At 38.1% G+C, this 7,369-nt stretch overlaps 2 pseudogenes; both read right to left on the reverse strand.

Moving 5' to 3' along the window:
* Positions 1-614: 614 nt before the first annotated feature.
* Positions 615-1,743, reverse strand: LOC140512450 (magnesium transporter NIPA1 pseudogene; annotated as a pseudogene).
* Positions 1,744-3,846: 2,103 nt separating this feature from the next.
* Positions 3,847-5,325, reverse strand: LOC140524614 (protein lin-9 homolog pseudogene; annotated as a pseudogene).
* Between the last annotated feature and the right edge of the window lie 2,044 nt (positions 5,326-7,369).

Consider the following 7,369-nt stretch of genomic DNA (forward strand, 5'->3'; position numbering starts at 1 on the left):
TCCTAAATTTCAAATCTGGAAAAAAAATTATTACACTGAAACTTTACAGTGCTCTATATTAAGCAAAAAGAAAATCCAAATACATACGTTTTACAGGATTAACATTCCGGAACATTTTGCCTAGGCAATTTTTAAAAAAACTTTTCCTCTATGTTTCATAGCACTGGTTATTTTTATTGTCTTTATAAAAGTCTTTATATAAGTTGTTTACTATTTCAATTACAACCAGTTATCTAGATTTAAAAGTTGTGCAAACAAACAAAAATATGAAAATAGTGTGTTGCCAGTCATTCTTACAAATTCCAAAACAAAAGCACCTTTTTCCCTGCACTGAGGGGAAAAGACATGCCAAATTTACTCATTGAAACTTAGCATTCTGCAGTATATTTTTTCTGCTCCTTCATTTTCCTTCAACAGACAAAAGATAAAGGCTTCTTTCACAAATTATGATAAATGAACATATTTCAAAAGCTATTAACTGATCTACAGAACTACACCACACTTGAAAGCATACTTCATGTCCATTTTTGTAATCCATAGTCTCCATCCATATTCCAGTGGCATCCTTAAAACTAGGAATTACACATCTCCTTTTATCATATTTTGAAGACCATTATATGGTGACCAACTAGAACAATTAAAGTTGTAGTTTTCTAGATGAAGCAACTTCCATCCATTTAGCCACTGATTCACACCAAGACCCTTTCTCTTCTCATTTTTCACTGTGAGCTGTCTGCATGAGTTGTATCACATTCATCCATATTTTTTCTTTTTTTTTCTATTTTAATTGGCTTAAAAAAACTTTTTTAAAGGAAATGACATTCTTGAAAGCTTTCTGGTTAATGACAATGAGAAACAGAAGACTGGTCAACAGAAAAGGTATGATGCCTAGACTGCCATTCCACAATGCTGAATGAGAAACCTCAGACATTTTGGGCGGGATTTAATTTTCTGGGGAGGCAGTGCATCAGTCTCTCTGCTGTTTCAACTCTTGGCCCTTCTGCTGATGATAGCCCCTGATAGTGCTGATGAATGCCATATGTAGTGGTGATTTTAGGGATATGGACATTTGTTCACTAGGAATTTGACAGAGGCCACCTACTAATTCCACCAACAACTCAAACATCTGGGATGTTTACACATTTTGGTCTCTGCAAACCTAGGTCAAATTCAGACCAGTAACCATATCCCGTTACTGGTTCCCTGAGCCACCCAGTACTCATAAATATATTTTAATAGTTTTCATGTTAGGTTTATTCATCTCCCTTAGGTTGAAATTGAACTCTTTGAAGACTTGTATAAGGACAACGCCAATGGAAACAGTAGTAAATCCACATGCCATTCCCAAGAAATCTACCCATCCTACATTACTCCATTCCCGAAAAAGAATGGCTGAGGCCAACAAGACCAAAGTGGTGAATATAACATAATAGATGGCCCCAAATACGATGAATCAAAACACTCAAGTGCCTTATTAATATACCGAAACTGAATGATGATACTGCAGCCAAGTACAGCTAAAAGGACCAGACAAAGGTACAGTGTTCTTTGACTTGATGGATTATTATGAAAGATATCTTGAGCAGCTAGCCCAATTCCTTTAGTGCTTGGTACAGTGAAACTCCCCAACAATGAGCAAATACTGATGTACACCATATTGGTAGGTGCATGGGCTGGTGCTATCCAAAAGATGAGAAGCAGCAGCATGAGGAGCACTATGCACAGGTGGCCAACAAACACTTTTCATGCTTCTCTTCATTCTTGTGTTTGAAAGCCAAATTTTCTTTTCAGCTCTGGTCTTTTCTTCAAGAATGCTTGAAAGTCCTCTATTTCATTGGAAGACCAATTTTTCCCCTGAAGTATTATACTCAGTTTTGCTGGGTAGGTGATTCTTGGTTATAGTCCTAGTTCCTTTGACTTCTGGAATATCATATTCCATGCCCTTCAATCCCTTAATGCAGAAGCTGCTAGATCTAGTGTTATCCTGATTGTATTTCCACAATACTTGAATTGTTTCTTTCTAGCTGCTTGCAATATTTTCTCCTTGACCTGGAAACTCTGGAATTTGACCACAATGTTCCTAGGAGTTTCTCTTTTTGGATCTCTTTCAGGTGGTGATCTGTGGATTCCTTGAATACTTATTTTGCCCTCTGGTTCTAGAATCTCAGGGCAGGTTTCCTTGATAATTTCATGAAAGATGATGTCTAGGCTCTTTTTTTGATCATGGCTTTCAGGTAGGCCCATAATTTTTAAATTGTCTCTCCTGGATCTATTTTCCAGGTCAGTTGTTTTTCCAATGAGATATTTCACATTGTCTTCCATTTTTTCATTCTTTTGGTTTTGTTTTGTGATTTCTTGGTTTCTCATCAAGTTATTAGCCTCTATCTGTTCCATTCTAATTTTGAAGGAACTATTTTCTTCAGTGAGATTTTGAACCTCCTTTTCCATTTGGCTAATTCTGCTTTTGAAAGCATTCTTTTCCTCATTGGCTTGTTGAACCTCTTTTGCCAGTTGAGTTAGCCTATTTTTCAAGGTGTTATTTTCTTCAGCATTTTTCTGGCTCTCCTTTAGCAGGGTGTGGACCTGCTTTTCATGCTTTTCTTTCATCTCTCTCATTTCTCTTCCCAGTTTTTCCTCCACCTCTCTATCTTGATTTTCAAAATCCTTTTTGATCTTTTCCATGGCCTGAACCCACTGAATATTTATTCTGGGTGTTTGGGATACAGAAGCCTTGACTTCTATGTCTTTCCCTGATGGTAAGCCTTGTTCTTCCTCATCTGAAAGGAAGGAAGGAGATATCTGTTCACCAAGAAAGTAACCTTCTATGGTCTTATTTTTTTTCCCTTTTCTGGTCATTTTCCCAGCCAGTGACTTGACTTCTGAGTGTTCTCTCCACACCGACCTCGCCTCCATATCCGTCCAGCCAACACTTGGGGTCTGAGATTCAAATGCTGCTTCCCAGACTCAGGGCTTTTGGTGGGGGCTGGGCTGCTATTCAGTGTGAGATTAAGTTCAGGTGCTCAGGTGGTGGCAAGGCCTCCACAAGGGGCTCAGTTCCCTCGGGGGGTTTATGTGGAGACCTTCAACAATGGATCCGAGCTCCTGTCCAGTTTGGGAGCCCTTGTCCACTGCTGCCTTCTGAGGGGGCCCGAGCTACGGGGACACCTCACTCCCCTCTCGGTGAGCCAAAAAGACTCTCTCACTGACCTTTGTGCCCGTGGGTAGAGGGACCCGCGTGGCCACTGGAGATTCTGTCCCTGAAGCTTGCTTGGATCTGTTCCTCTCGGTGCCGCGTGGCCCAGGCAGGCCTGGGCTCCGCTCTGGTCCAGTGCGCGACGGATCTTTGGTGTTGGTTTCTCAGGGCTCTCTGGAACAGAATTCTCCTCTGCTCCATTGTTCTGTGGCTTCTGCTGCTCCAGAATTTGTTGGGAGTTCTTCTTTACAGGTATTTTATGGGCTGTGGGTTTGGAGCTAGCATATGTGTATCTTTCTACTCTGCCATCTTGGCTCCTCCCCCCTCATCCATATTTTTAAAATGGTTTATATAGTCTTTGTTGAAGTTATATTAAAATAAATTAAGAAATTTTCAGTTTAAACAATACTTGCTAATAAACATATAACTTAAGCAAAGCTCCTGTACTTTGTAAAATAAACAATAAAATAAATATAATGCTGGTCAGTAATGCTGGTTTATGAAGCAGCATGATATTTTTAAAATGTTTTTTTGGGGGAGAGTCTTTCTTCTTTTTACCAGCAGATAAGGTTATTTGGTATTGAAAGCATGTATAATGGAACAAGATTTTCCAAGACTATGTCTTGTACATTTGGGATAATTAAACTTTGTTTTCAGTCTCTGTTGGTGTTATTAGCTGCAAAGGCATGTAAGTTTCCCATCTGACTCAAGCCATTCTGAATATGTGCAGCATGGATCTCAACATTATTCTGAAAACAACTGATGTTGGAAGTATCTGTTGAACTCTTAATGTCATTTAGTGAATCAGTAAGTGATTTGAATTCAAAGGAATTGAGGTTATCTCCTTCTGCTAGACACTCGACCTGTAATAATAGTGCTGTAAGTCTTGAAATCAATTCAGTAAGATTTTCATTTTCAACACAAGGTTGTCTTGTGGAAGCATTTGCATGCCTAACAATTTCCTGTACTTCTTCTTCACATCTGAGTCTCATATCTGTTGGCTGGTCTGCAGGTTGGAGTCCTTGGTCTGGAGCAGGCTCATAACAGTACTGCTGTTTATGTAAAACTTTGTTTAGATTCTTGTTCAGCTGCTCAAGATCTAGAACAATTTTTGCATATCTCCTTTGAAATTCAACGCTGATGGGCATAGAATAAGATTTCATTTTTTCTGCTTCTTTGTTCATTTCTCTTAATTTCTTGATGGGCTCCTTCTTAATCATAAGAATTTTTGATAATCTAGTTACTTGGATAAGGAATTCCACTGGAAAACTACCTAATGTTTCAATATCTGAATCTGGAAGTTTGCTTCTCCATGGAGACTGTCTTAATTAAGCATCCTTATCTGTAATTGGCGACTGGAGAGGAGGAATGTAACATAACCGTGATGGAGTCATGAAAAATTGAGAAGGCCACACTGTTTTTGTCCAAAGGCTGCAATTGGCACTGTTTCGTGAGACTTGTTGCTCAGAACTTCATAATCAGGGACAGTATGGGTTCCAAGTCCCGCTCTATCAAACATAACTCTATAAGTAGCATTAAGTGTGTCTACAGCATTTATTTGTCCAGTAAAGAGGCCATCATGAACACTATGCAATCATGCTGTAACCTTTGGCCCAGTGACCAAAGGGAGAGGAATCTCATCTGGAAGATCTTTGAATTGGGATACATCTGCAAACTTACTTTGTTGTAGGAGCCAAATTTTTGGCCGTTTCTGTTTTAATCTTGCTCGTTCCTCCTCAAAAAATGCAGAAGAACACCTCCATTGTTTTCCCATCAGTCATCTAATTTTTCTCCATTCCACTCTTGTTAACTTTCGGGTCTTCAGATTAGGAAAAGAGTCTTTCAGACACACACACACAAGTCATTATCTCCTTCAAATAGAGGTCTGTGAAACCATTGCAACTATCTGGTTTCTTTTAGGGGACCTTGTATTTAATTGTCTGTCATCATCTTCACAAAAAAGACTGCTTTGTTTTGAATTTCTGAAAGGCATCTCCACTGAAGAGGCTGTGTTCTTGCCTTTCCAAACTGGCATTTTCTGTAAAGAACTGTATTTTTCCTTCCATGTGCTTGATAAGCTTCCCTCTTTTAAACTAACAAGTGCTTTTGTTGAAGAACTCTCGTCAGGCAACTGGTCGAGCTCTGCCCTAAATAATTTTTTTTAAAAAAGAATTGTCTTAGATGATTGTATTGCTGAGAACACTTATCATTCATCACACACTATTGCTGAGACTGTGTCCAATGTTCTTCTGGTTCTGCTTACTTCACTTTGCATTAGTTCATGTATGTCTTTCCAGGTTTTTCTGAAATGAACCTGCTCATCATTTCTTATAGCATAATAGTATTTCATCAAAATCGTATGCCACAACTTGCTCAGCTAATCCCTAATTGATGAACACCTCCCAATTTCCAATTCTTTGATATTACAAATAGATGTGCTATAAATATTTTTGTACAAATATTTTGTACATATTTTGTCCTTTTCCTTTTTAAAAATCCTCTTGGAATAGTGATATTGCTGGATCAAATGAGTACACACAATTTCATAGCCCTTTGGGCATAGTTGCAAATTTCCCTATGGAATGGTTAAATAAATCAATTCACATCTCTGCCAATAGTGTATTAGTGTCTCCATTTTCCCACAACCCCTCCAACATTTTACATTTTCCTTTTGTCTCATAGTTGCCAATTTGATAAGCATGTAGTGATACCTCAGAGTTGTTTTCATTTGAATTTCTCTAAAGAATAATGATTTAGAGCATTTTTACATGAATACAGACAGTTTTGATTTTTTTATCTGAAAACTACCTGTTCATATCCTTTGACCATCTATCAACTGGACAGTGATTCATATTCTTTAAATTTGACTCAGTTCATTATATATTTGAGAAATGAGACCTTTGTCAGAGAAACTTGCTGTAAAAGGTTTCCCCCAGTTTTCTACTTTACTTTTAATCTTGGCTACATGGGTTTTGCTTGTGCAAAACCTTTTTAACTTAATGGAATCAAAATGATCCATTTTATATCCTGTACTATTCTTTATCTCTTGTTTGGTCATACATTCTTCTATTATCCATAGGTTTCACAAGTAAACTATTCCATGCTCCTCTGATTTGCTAATGGTATCAACCTTTATGACTAACTCATATACCCATTTTGACTTTATTTTAGTATATGGTGTGGGATATTAGTCTATACCTAGTTTTTCCAGCAGTTTTGGTAAAATAGTTCTTGTCCCCAAAACTGGGACCTTTACATTTATCAAGTATTAGGTTGCTATAGTCATTTATTAGTGTGTTGTGTACCCAATCTATTCCACTAATCCACTTCTCTAGCTCTTAGCCAGTAAAAATATTCAAAAGAGTTGTTTTTTTTAAGTCCCTTCCAGATCTCAGAACTGAGTGGTTCAGGAACTAGGTGTGAAGGAATACTGCTAGAAGATGGGCATGATGGCAAGCAGCCTGACAGATGATTCACCCCCAATGGCATCTTATTGGAATAAATTCTGTTTGGGAGTGGAGAGTTATGAGATGGGAAAAACGAGGGGCTCTGTCTTATAAGGTAGATGCTCAATTATTAAGATTTGAAGATTGAACTGCTCATGCCTGAATGTTGTCATCAGAGATTCATTCCTTTGACTTTTCTCTATCCAAATCATCGAGCATGCCTAGTCTCAAACTGAGAGGCTCTCGGATTCCCAGTCAAATGGGAATCCTACCTGTCTTTATTCAGAAGTCAATCAATCCTTAGTTAGGGTTGGAAAGGAATATCAGGAGAAGTTCAGAATGCAGTCACTGGAGTTCTAGATGAAGATTCAATCCTCTCATTAGGTCACAGCATCTTGCTTTTTTGTATTTTTTTCTTGGAGAATTAATTCATAAAAATAAAAGACTTAGATAAGAAATTGTAGGGGGAGATAAATTCTGGAGGAATCAGTCACTAATCTAGCCTGGTTTCTGTTGTTGCTCTATGGTCTCTCAGTTTTGCCAACAATCAGCCTTCTACTTCAAAGCCATATCCAATCAGAACCTCTCTCCATTGGATGGGTAAAAAACTAACAGCAGAGAGCAGAGAGGCTTAGATCGGATATCATTGTAAGGATGGAAAAAGAGCCTTGAGGCAGTTAGGAGCCACAATGGTTAGAGCACTAAGTATTGAATCCGGAAGAGTTTCATT

The sequence above is a fragment of the Notamacropus eugenii genome, chromosome 1 (assembly GCF_028372415.1).
Source record: "Notamacropus eugenii isolate mMacEug1 chromosome 1, mMacEug1.pri_v2, whole genome shotgun sequence".
Taxonomy (NCBI): domain Eukaryota; kingdom Metazoa; phylum Chordata; class Mammalia; order Diprotodontia; family Macropodidae; genus Notamacropus; species Notamacropus eugenii.